Consider the following 18,254-nt stretch of genomic DNA (forward strand, 5'->3'; position numbering starts at 1 on the left):
TGAGGAACATCCACTACAATTTTAATACATTTCTTCCCCGCCTTTCTTCTACACATTGATGTGGACATATGAATGTGGCTAGCTTTTATAACGTACTAACCATATGCCAAGCGCTGTTTTTTTTAAGCACTTCACATGTTTTAACTCGTGTAATTTTCCTAACAATCCATTCAAGTGGCTACTGTTACTGTCCTCACTTTTCAGATGAGGACAATGAAGCCCAGAGAGGTGAAGTGACTTGTCCAAGGTCACACAGCTCTTACGTGGCAAAGCAAAGACGCAAACTCAGCTCTCTCGGCCCATGTCTGCTTCTAACCGCTCCGGGGTACGTCTTCTGGTCTTGTTCTTGTTCACCCGGAGTCGCATGATGCAGAATGGGTGTGATCGTGGACTTAGGAGTCCCAAGTTCAGAGCCCAGGAGCCCGCTTCTTCCCGGTCCCCTGTGATCAGGCCATGGCACCTCCTGTTCTTTGGTCACTGGCCTGACTGGGGATGCGGGGGTATCCCAGCCTCAGGACAGTGGTCACGGAGAGCCAGCCCAGGCTCCCCGGCCCCGGGGCCTCTGCAGGAGGTAGATGTGTTGGGCGTTCACCTGTCCTCGCCAGGTGTCTTTCATCTCTGCCTCTGAAGATAAAGATCTGTTGGCTGCCAAAATTGCTGGAAAATGCCAAGACGTTCTTTACCCAGGCAATAAATAGAAAGACAGTCATGCTCCCCAGGGCTGTGTGCTCCCCGGTGCATGCTGGGCCACTGACGCATCCAGGGCACTTTCCAGGTGCTCTAGGGTGGGGGTGGGGGTGTTGGGGGGGTGCTCTCAGGGGGGTTGGAAGATGGGGGCTGGCGCCCAGCGGCACTGGTTCATGGTGGGCACATTCAAACGCAACAAAAGCCAGCGTCTCCAAGACCAGTGGGGGCTGGAGTCACCCAGCCCGGCTTTTGGGTTCCCCCACTCCCCACACCCTGGTTTTGAGCAAGGCCAGCCTCCCTGGGCCCCCATTTTCTCAGCTGGAAAGTGGGCGCATTGACACTGTATTTTGCCGAGACGAAGCCACCATAGATGTCGGCTGCACTGTAATGTGACGCCCCACTAAGGAGAAAACGTTGCCTCGGAAACTCTGACCAGGCCCTGGTGGTCGGAAATGTTGTGATTTCAGGGAGGAGGGAAGCCAGGCCTCTCAGAAGTGGTGACTTCCCGAACTCGCAGAAGGAGATGAGTCAATATGGCTCAAGGGTTCGTGGCAGGGCTTGGCACTGGTGTGGCAGGGCTTGGCACTGGTGTGGTGTGCTTATCCTGACCGACCGTTCTTTGACTTTCTCCTCTTTTGCGGCAAGGGGTGAAAGACGGTGCCATGTTCCCAAAGGGGAATCAATCTCTGGACAGTCTGTCCTGAACTTCATGGGGGAGATTGTTCTCCCAGAGGCCACTCCTCAGGCTGGGCTCACGGGGCTTTGTCATAACCTTCAGGCAGCCAGGTGTACTGCCCCTTGGGGACATTACTGTCCTCTCTGCTACAATAAAGGGCATTAGGGTGGCCTTTGGGCAGCGAGTTTCCCTCACTGGGGAGGGGTTTCCATGGAGATTAACTTCCATGGATTACCTCCATGGAGATTCCCATGGAGAGACAGGCAACAGGCAGCTGAACAAGAAATCTTCCATGATAATGTCAGGGAGACACGATGGTGAAGAAGAAGACAGCAGAGTGAGGACCAGCAAGCTATGGGGAGGGTTCTGGCTATTTAGAAAAGGGGACCAGACAAGGCAGTGGACATGAGGTGAACAGGGACATGCAGACATCTGCAGGAAGGGTATTCTGGGCAGGGGAACAGCAAGTGCAAAGGTCCTGAGGCAGGAACGGATCATTCTGAAGAGCAGAAGGAAGGCCCTTAGGAATGGAGCAGAGTGAATGGAAGGGAAGAGGGGAGGTCATGAGATGGAGAGGTGGGCATAGACCTCGGAAGTCGTGTGACGAGTTCAGATCTTCTGGGAGCCATGGGCTATAGAGTGGGGGGTGGAATGGCCTGGTTGGTGTTTGCAAAGGCTGCCCTGGCTACTGTGGACATCAGGGGTTGAGGGCAGCACCAGCCTCTTAGGGGCGTCCTGGAGGTCACACAGAAGAAGCCATATGAGCTGCCTTCACCACACCCAGCATACAGAAAGCACTCAATCAGCGACAGTCAACGTAGAGGTTGTTATTCTTCTATTATTATCAATATTGCATTTCCACATGGCCTCAGTCCTGATATAATCCAATCCCCCAAGGCTCTGAATCTCTCTGGGGTGATGCAGACATTCACACGGCTTCCTCCACGTCGGAGAGCCCCATCCTCAGGCCGAAACAAAGCTCCAGGAGCTCAGGGCAAGGGGAGTCTCATCTCACTCCTTGGGATGTCCGGGACTAGCTAAGTCAACACCCCCGCTTCACCCCATGCCTTCCTCTCTCGCTACCTGGAAAAGCCCCCCATCTGTGTGCCGGCCAGGCTCAGAAGCACTGACCCACGGGGAAGCCTCTCTGGCCCCAGCTACCATTTCCCTGTGCAGAATTCTCCATGGATCTTGGCTGCAACCACCACCAGCTGCGTATCTGTGCATGGACATTCCATAGGGGCCCACGGAGTGTCCCGGAGTCGGAGACTTGGCAGGAAATTCTGAGCCGGCCAAGCTTGGGGTTGGCAAATACCCAGCACCTTCCTGGGCCACACCCTGGCAGACATCACTAATCAATCTCAGCTCTCTTTCCCACTGAACTTGAGTATCACCCCAGGATCCTCAACCCGGACGTTGGGGCGGTCACTCTCAACTGCAAGGAACTGGCACACGATCAAGGCTGCTGCTGGCCCCACCGTGGAGCACAAAGCCCTCATTTTTATAAATGGGAAACCAGAGTCCCTGGTAACAGGAAGAAAGTGGGACTCAGGACCCCTGACTCCCAGTGCCCGTTCTCATTCCTCACGGGCAAGGCGCCGTCCGTCATTGACGACCACCTCCGTGGAGAGGGCTCAGGAGTGGTTCTCAGGAGATGTCTGCTCAACAAATAACAGGAATTAAACAAAAAGCCAGAAAAGGAAAAAAAGGGGGGGCCAGTGATGCAAACTGGGCTACATCTGAGCGGAAAATCCACGACATGAAAGGTTGCTAGGTGTTCAGAAAAGTTGCCAAGGGAAATTTTCAGGGTGTCTCCCCTTGCTGGATGTTAAAAATGGTCCTGAGCGGCGCCTGGGTGGCTCAGTGGGTTAAAGCCTCTGCCTTCGGCTCAGGTCATGATCTCAGGGTCCTGGGATAGAGCCCCGCATCGAGCTCCCTGCTCAGCAGGGAGCCTGCTTCCTCCTCTCTCTCTCTCTCTCTCTGCCTGCTTCTCTGCCTGCTTGTGATCTCTGTCTGTCAAATAAATAAATAAAATCTTTTTAAAAATAAAAATAAAAATGGTCCCGAAAAAAAGTAGTCTTGATTAAGTATCCTACAAATCTCAGGGTTCCTTATTCATTCATCAACAAGTGTTTGTTGAGCATTGACTACATGCCAAGCATAGAGCAGTTGCCGAATGAAAAAGCAAGCTGTGTCTCTCTCTCCGTTACAGACCTTGGGCTGCGTGGGTCAAGCCAAGCCTGGGGGCTAGACGCGGCCCCCCGCATGGCTAACCACGCCTCGTATTTGCCAACCAGTACTGCAGAGCAACAACTCCCCCAAACTTACCCATGAAGCCACCAGTATGTATCTGGTGTCGCTTCCCTGGGTCAGGAATTCGAGAGCAGCACATCTGGGTGCTTCTGCTCTGGGGTCTCCTATGAGATTACACTGAGGGTGTGGGCTTGGCCTGCCTCACCTGCCGGCGTGATCTGGGCTGGAGATAGCACACTCAGTGGCTGTTGGCAGGTGTCTCTGTCGGTCAGGCTGCGGTAACAAACCACCATGGCCTGGGTGGCTTAATAACAGAACGTTATGCTTTCGCAGCGTTAGAGGCTGGAAGTCCAAGATCAAGGCGCCAGGCTGCTCAAGGCCTGATTCTCCCAGCCTCTCTCCTTGGCTTGCAGAAGGCTGTGTTCTCACCGTGTCCTCAGATGGCCTTTCCTCTGCGCTCGCGTCCCTGGTGTAGCTCTCTGTTCCTACAGGAACGACACATAGGTTGGACGGGGGCCACCTCAATAGCCTTGTGTTAACTCCATCATCTCTTTGAAGGTCTCATTTCCAAATTCAGTCCCTTCCAAGGTACCACGGGGCTCAAGGATTCAACACAGGAATCTGGGGGTATACAATTCAACCTTCGACAGCAAACCTCGGGTCCTTACAGGCTGTGGGTGGGAAGCCTCCGTTCCTTCCTCCCAACCCCGCATGGGAGGGTCCCAGAACCTCCTTACCTCCCGGGGGAGCTCCAGCCCCATCAGAGTTAAATCTGTCTTACCAGCCTTTGGATCTGAATGCTCTCCACATAGCAACCTGCCCAAGTCAATCAATAATTCATTCCACAAACATTCCCGCTCTGATGTGTCCCAGATGGGTAGCAGGGAGGTGCTGGAGGTAGGAGAGAGAAGCAAATGTCCCATCTCAGGGTGGAGACACAATGTTTGCAAATAACGAGCTGCCACTTGTCTGCGCATCACGAGCTCGGCACTGTGCTAAGCCCTTTACAGGCACTCGCTCACTGACCCCTGGAGGGGGTCCTGTGGTCACTCCCGCTCCCGCTTTCCAAATGATGGAACTGAGACACAGAGCAGGTAAGTCACCCATCATAGCGCAGAGAGACAACAGAGGTGGAGGTCTAACCCAGGAACTGGGATTCCAGAACCCAAGATTTCCACCAGGATCTGGTCCTGCCATAATGGGGGACTCTTAGCGTAGCCTTTCGGACCTGCCCTTGGCCAGAGCTCCACTGACGGTGATTCTCTCATTTTGCTGGGTGTAACCAGAGCTCCGTGGTTGTGGCAGAGAGGAAATGAAATCACAGGGAGCCAGTCCTCACCTACATTAAATCCTTTCCCCCTCCCACTCAAGTTCAAGGATCAATGGTGATGATACTGATAAAAGAGGCCTTGGCACCTCACGCACACGGAGGACCCATTAGTGCACACGTGGCCCTTCTGTCGCTCCGCACGGGGCGCTGGCATGGTCTCCATGGAGCAGACAGCCTCCCCAGGGCCACGGAGGGGGCCCCCGCTTCCCGGGAGTCGGGGTGTCTGCCTCGCCTCCGCCTGCCTGCCTGCCGAGCGCGGTGTTTCACATTCACACTCCGAACTACACAACCCCTAATTAGACACAGAAGCACCTCGAGCGTGCGGAGATGGTGGGAGATGGTTCCTGTTTAGTAAAAGTGTCATTTCATCTCTCTCTCTCTCTCTCTCTCTCTGGCTGCTTTTGAAACTTGCTGGTGGTAACAGAGATCGGGAAAAAAGAAACACCCACAGAAACGCATGCCCGGGGGCTGAGGCGCCCGGCACCAGGTGGGCGTGCGAAGCAGCAGCAAATGCACTCACACACACACGCACACACACACGCACACACACGCACAGGCGCGCCATGTGCTCACGTGGCTGGGCTCCCAACATGGGCACGGCCTGCTCCCAGTGCGCTGGTGGGGAGAGCCGGCAGTCGGGAGCCATGAGGTCTTGGGTTCAAATCCCGACTCTACGGCTTGCTCGCTCAGGAGCAAGGAACTCGACCTCCTCCTGTACCTCAGCCATAAAATGAGGATGGTTCTGGGTAATGATCTCCGTCTAGGTCTTCCTTGCTGTTCCTGCTCGGGCTGACCCACGAGACCTGCATCCACCAACCTCCTCCGCTCCCACCTCTGGTTGTGACTGATCAGTGGGGAGCATCAGGACAGACCAGAGGGGAGGGGGAGAGAGGGATGGGGGGTGTTTCACAGTTTCCTTAAAATTTACATTAGCATAGGGGCACCCGGCTGACTCAGTGGGTTAGAGCCTCTGCCTTCGGCTCAGGTCATGATGCCAGGGTCCTGGGATCGAGCCCCGCATCGGGCTCTCTGCTTCCCCCTCCCTCTCTCTGCCTGCCTCTCTGCCTACTTGTGATCTCTATCAAATAAGTAAATAAAATCTTTTTTTAAAATTTACATTAGTATAGCCTCATTTTAAGTATTCTGGCTCTCTTTCATGGCCTCTCCAAACCCTCCCAGCTCTGTGCACCGGGGGCTGTGGACTACATTACCCAGGCTCCCTTGCACTCTGCTGGGTTCAGCCAATGGGAGGCACTGATGGGAGACTGGCAGGCAGCAGGAGAGAGAGGCTGGAGTATTTCCCCCACACCCCTTCTGCCTCACTGTGATTATAACATGTTCTTCTGCCGATGGTCACTCCTTTCCTACAGCTACAGCTCCCTCTGGGTTCTGGGAGCTACTTGCTCCCCACATCTTCGGGGTAACAGCTCCCTGCTCTTGCTAGCCCTGAGCACTGCTCCGGTTTCTTCTTGATCTCGCAAACCTACACCCGGCTTCCACCTTCATAAACTCTCCCCCTTTCCCTGTGTGAGTGCCAGGACTCGGATACTTTGAACAATGATATTTGTGAGATCTCAGGTTGGATGAGCCAGTTACCGTGTTTGAACACACATTAAAATATGAATCATTAAAGCCAAAAATACAGTTGGCATTCTACTGAACCTCACAGTTCAGCGGTATTCATGGCACTCTGGGATAGGGTCATGGGAAAAAAAAAAAAAAAAAAACCCTTTTACAAGGATAATCCAAAGCATACTTGACCCAACCACGGGGTCCAAATTATCACACATTCTCCTGGGATGGGAGTGGGATGTGTCTTGCAAAGGTCAGACTTAACTAGGGATCCTGATGGGAAAAAAGAACGGAGGGAGGCAAAGTCGGTGCAAGTAGTCTGGGTCCTACTTAAAATGTTAGATTCTGATATTTCAAATAGGAAGCTTACTATTTTTGTAAATAATTGCTATAATGCTCTTATTCAGAATTCTTGCTTCCAAGTGATCTAGACAAACTAACATGACTGTATTCGTTTCCTAGACTGCCGGGACAATGAACAATAAACCAAGAGACTTCAAACAACAGGAGTTTCTTACCTCACAGATCTAAAGGCCAGAAGTCCAAAATCAAGGTGTCAGCAAAGCCACACTCTGATGACTCTAGGCAAGACCCTTCCTTGCCTCTTTGAGCTTCTGGTGTTTTCTGGCCATCCTAGGCATTCCTTGGCTTGTAGACACAACCTTTTAGTCACGTGGCACTGCCCCTTGTGTCTTCACATATTCGTCCCTCCGTGTATGTCTGTCTCTGGGTCCAAATTTCACTTTGCTCTAGGGACTCCAGTCATCCAGGACTAGGGCCTGCCCTAATAACCTCACCTGAATTTGATTACCTATGTAAAGACCCAATTCTCAAATACAGTCAAATCCTGGGATCCTGGGGGTTAAGGCTTCAACATATCATTCTTTTTTTAAAAAATATTTCATTTATTTATTTGACAGAGAGAGCAAGAGTGCACAAGCAAGGGAAGCGGCAGAGGGAGAGGGAGAAGCAGGCTCCCCGCTGAGCACGGAGCCCGATGTGGGGCTCGATCCCAGTACCCTGAGGTCACAACCCAACCCAAAGGCAGCTGCTTAACCAACTAAGCCACCCAGGCACCCCTCAACATATCATTCTGAGGGAAGGAACACAATTCAACTCATAACAGGGACTCAATGACAGAAAAAATGGAAATTATTGTCCTGGCTAATAAGAAAGAAAAAAAGAAAAAACAAGAATGTGTCTTCAGGTGTGGCTTGATCAAGGGCTTACTACCTTCACCAGGCCATCTCAGGCTCCCCACCTCTCTGCTCAGTTTGTGTCTGTTCTGGCTTTCTTCTCAAGCAGTCTCTCTCCACCTGGGGCTCCAGGCAGCTCCAGGTTTCTGTTCTACCTGCTAAGCAACAAGAGCAGAAAGCATTCTTCTTTTTTCCAACAGATTCCTCAGGCTGACGCTCACCTGCCTTGCTTGGAACACATGCCCACTGCTGAACCAATCACAGAGGTCAGAAGCAGGACTGTGCTGATTAGGCAGGCCTGGGTCTTCTGCCCATCTGGGGAGGGGGATTGGAGAGGGGAGATGCAAGGAGTCAGGTCCTGGCAAACGTGGTGGCCTGAGCATAGGAGATGGTGATCCCCAAGGCCAGGCCTGGTTACCAGAAAGAGCTTGGAAGCTGGCCAGCACAAAGAACAGGTACCTACCAGATGCCTGGGGAGAGAAAAAAAAAAACTCAGGATGAACATCCACCGGTGATGAACAGTAGTTATCTTGGGAGTCAGAGATTTGCAGTTTTCACTGCCTACAGAATGCATAGCAGATTTTTACCTTGCTAGAATTTTCCTGGAGAACGACTGTCTCCGTTCACATCCCCAGAGGTGCAGACTCTGAGAGGGAGGTGAAATGCACAGTCTATTAAGGTGTGCCCTTGAGATCCACCTTGTGGAAGGGCAGGAAAGGACATGGGAGAGGCAGAGGGAGACTCAGCCGTCCCCCTCATGGGGGTTTCTGGAGCTGGACTGGCCTCTCAGGGTCCCGCAGGGGGCCGAGCCGCCAGGGTTTCATCCCTGTCTTCATCAGCACTCAGGGTCTCCTCCAGCGGGGCACCAAGGACAGCTGCAGCCTGATCGTCCTTTGTTGTGGGGGCTGTCTGCGCAGATCCCTGGCCCCAACCCACCAGATGCCAGCGTCACTCCCTCCCCAGCTGTGACAAGCAGAAATGTCTCCAGACACTGCCAAATGTCCCCCGGGGAGGGGGTGGTGGTGGTGGTCTGTGTGTGTGTGTGTGTGTGTGTGTGTGTGTGTAAAACTCCACCCCCTACCCTGCTGAGAAGTGCTGAGTCATCAGATCAGGAGAGTTCCAGGAGGGCCATGACCCGGAGGAGAGGGCTCTGCAGTCATGGGGTGTCCTAGAGGGGCTGACAGCTGAGGCCATCTGCCAACAGAGGCACCCAAAGCTGGGGCAAAAGGCCCTTCCTTGGAGGGGGATCTCAGCCACTGCTCTCCACCTCCACCTTAATAAATGGGGCTTTGGGTATCAGAAAAGTATTTAATACCACATTTCCAACACACAGCTTGGGCAGAACATTAACCTCATGCAATCTGTTCTCCAGTCCACTTGGTCCAAGTGTGCTGGCCTCCCACCCCGTCCAACCCCTTCCCCACAAGGAGCTGGCTCTCCGGGTGGCGGCCGGGGCACCTTCCCTCCAGGTTGGGATTACACAAAATGTGTTTGCACAACTGTGGTCTCTATGACCAGCCTTGTTGGTTTTGCCTCATTAACCCTTCCCCTTCCCTGCCGGCAAACCTTGATTTTGTCCAGGTGCTAACTTGGTCCCACTCCTGCCCCATGTGGACAGCAATGATTTAGGCCAATTATGGGGAGGACCCTGGCCCCACCCCCAGGCCTCCCTTGTTCACAACTGGCCTAGGCGACATCACACAGCAAATTCTAGCAATAGGGGAAGTCCTGTAGCTGTGGGAAAGCTTTCCTTGTCTCTACCCATAGCCCCAAGGAAAGGATATTCACTCTGCTGCCCTCTGAACATTGTGACGGGATGTCTGGATCAACAGCAGCCATCTTGTACCACGAGGGGATGAGCCTAAAGATGGCAGAACACAAACACAGAAAGAGCCCGGATCCTCAATGACAACAGTGAGTTGCCAAATCAACCAAATCAACCATCCTTCTCCCTCTCTTCGTGTATCATGAGATAATAACACTTCCCTCCAGGAAGCCATTTAAACTAGGGCTTCTGTTATCAGTAGCTCCTTGATTCACCCGGACAGTCCTACAGTAAGGAGCTTGTTTCCCTTCATGTTTATCAACATTTCTCAAGCTTATCTGAGCAGAAAAAAACTAAAAAGGACATTTTTATTTTGGTTTTGAGCTGGGTGACCTTTCCCGGCCTGCTTTGTGGCTAAATCTGGCCAGTGAATGAAGGCAGAAGTGTTCGGTGGAACTTCCAGGAAGACTTCTCAAAGGAGGATGACTCAGGGGGGACAGTGGTCTCGTTCCTCTTTCCTGCTGCTGGGATGCAGACACAATGGCTAGAGCTCCAGGAGGCACCTTGAATTATGAGGTCACTTTGAGGACGGAAGTCAGACACTACCGTATAGAGGAGCCCCAGGCCTGGTGCATAGTAAGTACCAAACACATGGGAGCTGTGATTTTATCATTCGGATCTCCAAGACCCAGGGTTTCCCCCAGCATATTCAGCAGAACACGAGGAATTTCTAAAAAGCACTGTTGCAATATATCTCCTCCAGACACACAAGGTATCGGTCTACACTAAATGCCCTGATAAGGCCTGCATTCTCTCTTTGTTTAATCTTGTCCTTCTCAGATTGATTTGGGCACAACCCTCCTCCCCTCAGTAGCTTTTCTTTTAATCACATTTACTCTCATTGCCCTGAACATACTCCAGGAAATCTCGATCTAGCCCAGTGCTTCTCAAACTTTACTGTGCACACCAGTCATCTGGGGAGACTGTTGAAAGACAAGATTCACCTGGTTTCTGGTGGGGCCTGAGACTCTACATTTCTGGCAAACACCAAGATGAGCCTGATGTTGCTGGTCCAGACGCCACAGCTTGAGAAACAAGAAGTAATCATCTCCTTGATGGTGTGTCTTCATTTTACTCACCTTCTCGGGCAGCCTAGGTGTGCTAGTGGGGGAGATAGGCATTAGCTTTGCAAAGTCATATTCAAATCCCAGGTTCATCCTAGAGCTCTGGGACTCTGAACAAGCCACTCTTACCTCTCTGAACCTCCATTCTGACATAAAACAAAACAAAACAAAACAAAACAAAACAAAAAAACCAAAAACCAAAAAAAAAAAAAAAACAAACAATCCAATCTCTCTCCTTTGACCTTCTCAAAGGATTGAGGGATTGAACCAAGTAACAAGAATATCAACTAAACACATTGTTATGTACAGATGAGGAAACAGGTTCAGAGAGGCTAGGCAAGTTGCCCAAGGACACACAGCCGGGAAGGAGCAGCCCAGACTCCAGATACACTCCTTTGGTTTCCTCCGCACGTGGTTGTGGCGAGCATGGTGAATAAGGTCAGTGTTTCGGGGAATTCCAGGGGGAAACTGGTGTCAATGTTCGCTTCTTGGCTATCAGCCCCCAGAGGACCTTGGGCTCAACAAGGCAGGGTTTCATATCATCTGGTCGTATAAGGATTGATCCCAGCCAGGAGGCCGAGCGCCCTAGGTCACCCAGGTCCATCTGCCAACCCCTCCGGTGTGAGACAGGTGTGAAATGACCCCTTCTTCTTGGCCTTGGCTGCCTCCCCCGCTGGCTGGTACAATCATCTTATTAAAATCCTGGGATAAGCAGATGAGGTCATTCTGGCCGGCCCGAGCGGCTGTGCCTGTTCCCGTGAGCCCCCGCGGCCACCTGCCTACCCTGCCACCCCTTCTCGGGGCCAGAAGATCCGCTTCACTGGGGTCCAAGGAGGGAAGGCTCCCATGGATGGGGGACTTTGGGGCTTTGTTCAAAACCCTCTTTTCCTCTACCCTCCCAGACGTGGGATGGGAAATAGGGTAGCAGACCCTGACTTACTCAGGACTGTCCCAGGAATAGCACCCGGCGTCCCGTAACCCAAGAACCGCTCGTTGCAGAGCAAGCCGGGGCAGTTAGCGATCCCACACTGGGGTTTTGACTTTCTTTTCTATTCCCGGAAGAATTTCTGTCCAGATGCTTTGTTCCCCTGCTTCGTGATGGCGGAGCAGGGAATTGCACGTGTCCTGGGTACAGGCACTTGACACCCTGCCTCAGTCTTATCTCCTGTAGATTGGGGATACAGATGCTAGACCCCAGGCAGAGCTGCCAAGTCTGGTAAAGGAAGGAAAGACCATTAGGGATGCAGCAAAGATGCGAGTGTCCCACGTGGGCACGCTTGCATGAAGAGTCATCACACAAAGGAGCCCCAAGTGAGCCCTGGTGAAAGTCCTGCTGGGGGGGGGCGCAGATGAGCTGGGTTTTCATTCTCAGAACCATGTGGGGCTCGCACTCTAGAGAGAAACCAGGGGTCTGAGAGCTGCTGGCAAGCGGCAGATGCTTCCCCACTTCTCAGGGGCAGCCCTCTGGTCCTGAGCTCCTAGATTCTCCCGCCCCCCCTCCAACCAGCGCCCACCCAGCCCCCTACAGGCCTCATGCTGGGGAAGCAGGACCATCCCAGCTCTGCCTGCTGCTGTCCCTGCGGCACCCCCAGGCTCAGGAAGCCGTCCCAGGCTCTGCCACCCACACCCCCAACTCTGTGCTGGGTGACAGAAAGCTCAGTGTCCTCCGTGTAATCACGGGCATACTGGGGCATACTGGGGCATACTGGGGCATTGGCAGCCGTCAGAGGGAACCTTCACTGACCCACACAGAGCCAGAACTGAGGGACCCAGATCTGGGGGCCAGTATGAAAATTATGATTAGTATGGAGGCTTTCTGGTACCAGCAGGGGACTCTAGCTCTTTCCCCTCCCAAGGAAAGATGTGATGTTCCCCCAAAGGCCTGCACACCGCCCCCGCCCCCCGTTAGGGTTCATGGCATTCAGTGTTTGAACTCCCCCTTTACTGGTTGGTGATCCGGCTTTCCTTCCTGTTCCTCAGCAGAGATGACAGACAAGGTACAGGGTGCAGACGCAGACACTCGGAACTAACTCCTTGCCCACCGTGAGCACGAAGGAGATTTAGCCAAGAGTAAAACAGTGCCGCTCTTCTCATTGACTTCTTCGTTTGGGGGGAGGGGAAAGGTGTTTTTTTAAATAAGGATACATTCTTGACATTAACATGTAATGAGCATATTATCACTTTTTACATGAATTAATGCGTGTTTTAAAATTTTACTAATTTACTAATTTCAATCTCTAATCACAATAACAAGACCCACGTCACACAAAGACCTCTCTGGCGTCCTCCGTAAGTTGCAAGCTTTGCAGCGTCCAGAACCCAAAATGTTGGAGAGCCACTCCCTTAAAAGAATCGTTTTCCTTGGCTCCTTAAACTGAAATCGCTAAGTTACACAGCGCTTTGTATGAGCCTGGCACCTGTCTAAACATTTGGCGTAGGTATTTTTTTACATCGATGTGCACACAGATTTTCACTTAATCGAACAACAGCCCCCTGACGTGGGTTCCGGTTACTGGCAGATGGGGAGACTCCCTGCGGGAGAGGGGTTCAGAACCCAGGCAACTGGAGCTTTAACTACCAATGGTTGCACCTTCCCCACCCCCAGCCAGGACCACCCGAAGCTGGTCCGGAAGAACCACCTGGCGTCCTCAAAGTTGGGAAAATCTCCCAGGATTCATTGCGTCCATTGCGCAGAGTCTCAAGCAGCAACAGGCTCCACTCAAGGTACCCCAGACCCTGGTCTATCCGGATTCTCTATTCCAAAGGAGGCCCGGCCACCCCTCACTCCCTCCCCCCCAGCGACACTGGCCTTTTTGCTGCTCCTCAGACACACTAAACAGTTTTGAGCCTCAGGGCCTTTGTACCTGCTGTGCCTTTCAGCAAGAAAACATCATTCTTTGTCTTGGGCCTGATGGGTCTGCCTTTCCTGGCAGTCCCTCCCACACCCGTTCCCTTTCCCTGCTATATATTTCCTTAGTAACACTTATCACCATGTGACATTATATTATATATGCACTGGTCTAGGGTTTAGCGTCTGTCTCCCTTGTGAGAGTCTAAATGCCACAAAGACTCGGGCACAGTGACAGGTCCCAGTGCTTTTGAATGAGTGAATGAATGAGCGAACATGGGAGCAGAAAAGTGGGAGCAGACTAAAGGGGCAGCCGCCCACCTCCTCCCCACCTAGCGGGGGCTCACTGTGGTCATGCTGACAGCATGGGCTGGCCAGACTTGGGGAGTTTTCAAAAGAAGCTGAACATCCAGATTTTTATGTAGAATCTCCTGGCTTTTATACACTAGCAACTTATTCAAATTACCAAAATTAAAAAACAGCTCCCTGAGCCAACCTCATGGAGATAAACTCAGCAGAGTTTGGCAGTGGGCTCCCCTTCTCTTGTAAGGGGAAGTGACATTTGAGCAAGGCTGGAGAGCCCGAACAGGGGAACGTTAGACCCAGGCCAAGGAGAGGGGGGCGGAGGGGAAGGTGGAGGGCGGGGAGAGGGGGAGGCGGGCGGGAGAGGAGGGGGAGCAGCGAGGGGGGGAGGGCGGTGGAGCAAGACGCCAAGGGGCGGGGCCAGTGGGGTGGGTGGGGACTTTGAGGACAGGCCCAGCCCCCTCCTCCCTCACTTCGGAAGTACCCCACCCCGGGTCCCAGCTGGCTGCAAGCCACGCACTTGAAGCATGTGCGTGGAGTGTTTTCAGAAACGGAACACACAATACACAGCAAATAAGGCTGCTCCTCCGTCTGGCCCGGACGCGTCCCGCACTCCGCCAGATGGTCCCCGCCGCCTCCCCAGCCGAGGCCGGGGCTTTGTGAGACTCCCCCAGAGCCTCCTCGACATCCAGCATCCTGCATCCCGCAAGAGGCAGCCGGGAAGCTCTCTCCCCCGGGCTGGGCCGCCGGGAGGATTTTTTCTTGGCCCGTGGACAGGAAGGCTGATTCAGCTGGGAACCTTCTGAATTTATAACCCCCTCCGCTCCATCCCCCGGTGACCCGGAGCCCCAGTGTGCTGGCGTTTATTGCTAATTGTTTTCAGACAGATGGCGTGGCCCAGAGTCTAATTCCCCAGGCAAGGGGGCGGGGGACGCTGGGGGAGGAGGCCGTGCCCTTGACCGATGCATTCTTGAAGAAAATGTTCAGGGTTGCGGGGGGCGGGGCCGGGGGGGGGTGCGGTAACAGTGGTGAGGGCTTGCCGAGAAGCCTCGGGACTTTGGGAAGGAAACAGGGGAGGAGGAGGAGGTTTTGAAAAGAAGGAGGCTACCTTGGAGCCCCAGGGGCTGATATAGCTGGGGAGAGAATGCCCCCTCCTCCAGGAAGCCCTCTTGGATTGAAGCCTAAACTCCTTTACGGTTGGATTAGGGATGGGGTGGGGTGAGGGTTTGTAGGGAGGTTGGAAGGTCTTGCCCCGAACCTAATAAGCAACCCTTATTTTTCAATATGATTGCAACATCATCTGAGGGCTTACAGAGCCATCTTCATGAGAAAAAGAGGGTGGCCTCTGAGAGGGCAAGTGACTAGCTTGAGGTCACATGGCCAGTCCATGAAGATTCACTGGGCATCTACAGTATGCCTTCTGGGTTATAACCCACAGCGAAGGGCAAGCTCCCTGTGTTTACCGTTTGTGGGTTTGTAAGAGGAGACAGATGTTACTTCACAAAACAGTTCAGAAATTACAAGGACTGGAAAGAGAATAAGATAGGAAGATGGGGTAAGCGAGGACCTTAAGGGAAGGTCAGGGAGGACTTCTTGAAGGAGGCAACATTTGAACTGAACCTTGAAGATGAAGTAGGATCCAGCCATGTCTACATTTCAGGGGAGACTGTTCCAGGCAGAGGGAACGGCAAGTGCAAAGGCCCTGAGGGTGGGGATGAGTTTGTTGTGTTCGAGAAACCAAAAGAAAAGCCAGTGTGACTACTTCGGGGTAAGAGTTACGGGAGGTGAAGTGCAGGACCCAAGGCCATCATGGGTTGTATATAAGTGCTGAGGTGATAAAGACCATTTACCAGCATCACTGGACACCAAACACAGTTATTACTCTGTGTTCCAGGTGATGAAGCTGGCACCCCCTCTGGGAGGGCAAGTGACTGCCCCAAGTTCACCAGCTAAACTGCAAGAGAACCTAAGTCTCAAGGCAGAGAGAGTCAGCCTGTGTTCCATGGCAGGTTCTGGGAAACCTCTAAACCATGTGCCAGTCTTCCAGTGATGAGGAGATTGAATAGCAGATGGCAATCTCTTGACTCTAGGTGGCAAGTGCCAGAAACCCCAACACTCTCCGGTATAAACAGAGAAGTGAAATTACTGGGTCATGTAACTGGAAAGTTTTAGGGAAGGGTGACTTCAGGAATGGCTGGATCTAGGGACTCAAATATGCTAAGAGTCACTTTCTCATCATCTCTCAGTTCTGTTTGCCTTTGCAAGCTTTCCCCAAAAGATGGCAGAAGCGCCCCCAGGAGCACCTAGCTTCTATCCTTCTAGTTTAGCCAGCTCCACAGAGACAAAGCGTCTCTGCTCCAGTAATCAGCACAAAAGTCCCAGGGCTGGCTCTCATTGGTCCATGTCAGGTCACCTGGCCATCCCCAAACCAACCACTGTGGTCAAGAGAATGCACTCAGCAGACTGGCCCTGGAACTTGGGGTGTATAGGACCCCTCCTTCTTGTCCTGGACTGAAATTGGGAGACAGATGGTCCCCAGAGCAAAATGGAAATGCCAAAGCTAGAACGAGGGGGACAGGTTCTAGGTGGGCCAGCTGCACCTGCGTGCCTCCCACCTCCCCTCCCGTCAATGCGGGAGACCCTGCGAGGCACCAAGAGGAGAGGGGTGCCCACTGAAACACTCGCCGTCCTCAGCACCAGAGGATTGCCAGGAGGGGCGTGGTGTGGGCTAGCGAGGCATCCGCACAGCGTGTGTTTGTGGACTGCTGCCTCGTCTGGTCACAGACATCTGCCCTGGAAGTGGCATTTATTCATTCATAAATATAGACTCCATCCGCATGGGGATAGGCGCTGTCCTTAGCCCTGGAGACCAAAAAAAACCACCAAAAAACCAAAAAACCAAAAAACCAAAAAAACCCCAACTCCTCACCTTTGTGACACTTCTACTCTCCATGGTAGACAATACACAAAATAAAAAAGTTAAATAAAAGCTGTATCAGGCAGGGATAAATGCTACCAAGAGAAATGCAGCAGGGTCTATGGGAGGGAGCATGGGAGATGGGTGTAATTTTAAATAGGGGGGCTCAGGTCTCCCAGAAATGGTGACATTCAGGTTAAAGCTATGTAAAGAAGAGAACGAGGCAGGAATTCAGGGGCGTACCGGAAAACAGGCACAGCCAATGCAAAGGCCCTGGGGTAGGTTTGGCGTGTCCCAGGCAGAGCCAAGCAGCCAGGGAGAACACAGCTGAGGAAGGGGCAGAGTGGGAGGAGCTTAGCTGGATGCCCGAAGGAAGGTTTGGGGCCAGATTGTATCGGGCCTTTTCCACCGAAATGAGAGCTGACTTTTACTCCAGTGAGGTGGGAAGTCAACTGCAGGTGTGTGAGGAGAGCAACATTGCCATAAGATTTAGCAGGATCCCTGCGGCTGCTCTGTGGAAGTAAGACGGTAGGGGTGAGTGTGGCCCCAGGGAGGACTGTGAGTCCAAGCAAAGGATGATGGTGGAGGGAGTTTGTCTGAAGGCAGGGGTGGAGAGAAGCGGTCACAGCCTCCGTGGATCTCTCCAATAGGATTGCCAGGAGGATTCGTGAGGGAGCAAGAAACTGGGGTGGCCACAGATTCCAGGTTGCTCAGGTTCTTGCCTCGCCCTGGCCTGGACAAGCGAAGGTTGTTTTGGCTCCGACATTTTGGGATTCGGAGACATTTCAAAGGCAGCCTCAGCTCCTGAGCCCACCCCTGGCAGCCATCTCCCAGGCCACCGTCTGTCCCTCCTCCTCAGACAGGCCAGGCATCCAGACCTATGCTCATGATCAACATTCCTCGTCATGGCTGTTCCTGGTCCCACGGCAGGCTCCAACGGGTGAGAAACAGAATTCTCTGGAATCTTCTAGAATTCAGCTGCCTTTCTGTTTGGAGCCCCATTCCATGGAAGCAGAAGGGTGGGGGTCTGAGATTTTCCCACTCTTCTCCCACCCTGTACCACGGAGTGAGTCCAGTTGTGGCCCTCCCAGCAGGGACAGCCCACAGGTCTCTTTTTGATCCCATCTGCCCATAAACCTTGGTCTAGCCTCAGCCACATTGACCTCTGTGTTCTCAGACAGAGCGAACAAACATCTACCTCAGGGCCTTTGCACTTGCTGTTCCCTCTTCCTTGCCACCTGCTTCCCATTTCATTGTGCCTTTCTCCTCATCACCATCAGGTCCTCAGTTAAACAACCCTGCTCTGGGAAGCCTCCTCTGTGCCCCCTGGATGAAGTCAAGCCTCAGTTATGCTCCCCACCCCCAGCATCTCTCCCTGGAAACTTTCCTGTCTTGACTCTTGTTACTTTGCAAGAGTCGGGCAGAAAGCACAATGACCACAGACTCTGGAGCCAGACTGCCTGGGTCCAAATCTTGGCTCTCTCACTGAAGCACAGTGTGACCTTGACCAAGCCTCCAAACCTCTTAGCTGCATTTATAAAATGAAGGCAGTGATCATCCCGTAGAGCTGTTAGGAGGATTAC

General features: G+C 52.8%; 1 long non-coding RNA gene across 1 annotated transcript; it reads right to left on the bottom strand.

Moving 5' to 3' along the window:
* Nucleotides 1–4,507, bottom strand: LOC309847632. The gene is made up of 2 exons (XR_014302524.1): nucleotides 4,398–4,507; nucleotides 1–4,101 (listed from the first exon to the last, which is right to left on the bottom strand). It is a non-coding gene; the product is annotated as an uncharacterized lncRNA (long non-coding RNA).
* Nucleotides 4,508–18,254: the final 13,747 nt, after the last annotated feature.

Source organism: Mustela nivalis (assembly GCF_964662115.1).
Source record: "Mustela nivalis genome assembly, chromosome: 14".
Classification (NCBI taxonomy): Eukaryota; Metazoa; Chordata; class Mammalia; order Carnivora; family Mustelidae; genus Mustela; species Mustela nivalis.